Genomic DNA, 310 nt, shown 5'->3' with positions numbered 1-310 from the left:
CTCTACTTGTCAGACTGGGAATCGGCGTGCCCCCTTGCAGTGCCGGAGCGGGGAATGCTGCTGTGCTGCAGATGTGTTACCACAACCTGCTGCTACTGCCGCCGCCGACTTTGTTCAGGCGTGGAGTAGGGCCCCTCTGAGCACGTGTCTGTTACACATCACGAACGGTCTCTCCGTCGAGGGTGTCAGAAGCAGTTGCAGCGGTCGAAGCCATCTCCCGCCCGGTGCTCCGTTCCCCTCCCCGGGGAGATCACGGCCCGCAGGAAAGCGCGAGCGGCCCCTGCGCCGCGGGCAGCACGCTCGGCCTAGT

This window comes from Athene cunicularia, assembly GCF_003259725.1.
Source record: "Athene cunicularia isolate RWA chromosome 6 unlocalized genomic scaffold, athCun1 chr6_part1, whole genome shotgun sequence".
Lineage (NCBI taxonomy): Eukaryota > Metazoa > Chordata > Aves > Strigiformes > Strigidae > Athene > Athene cunicularia.
Note: the sequence above shows the minus strand (reverse complement) of the source record.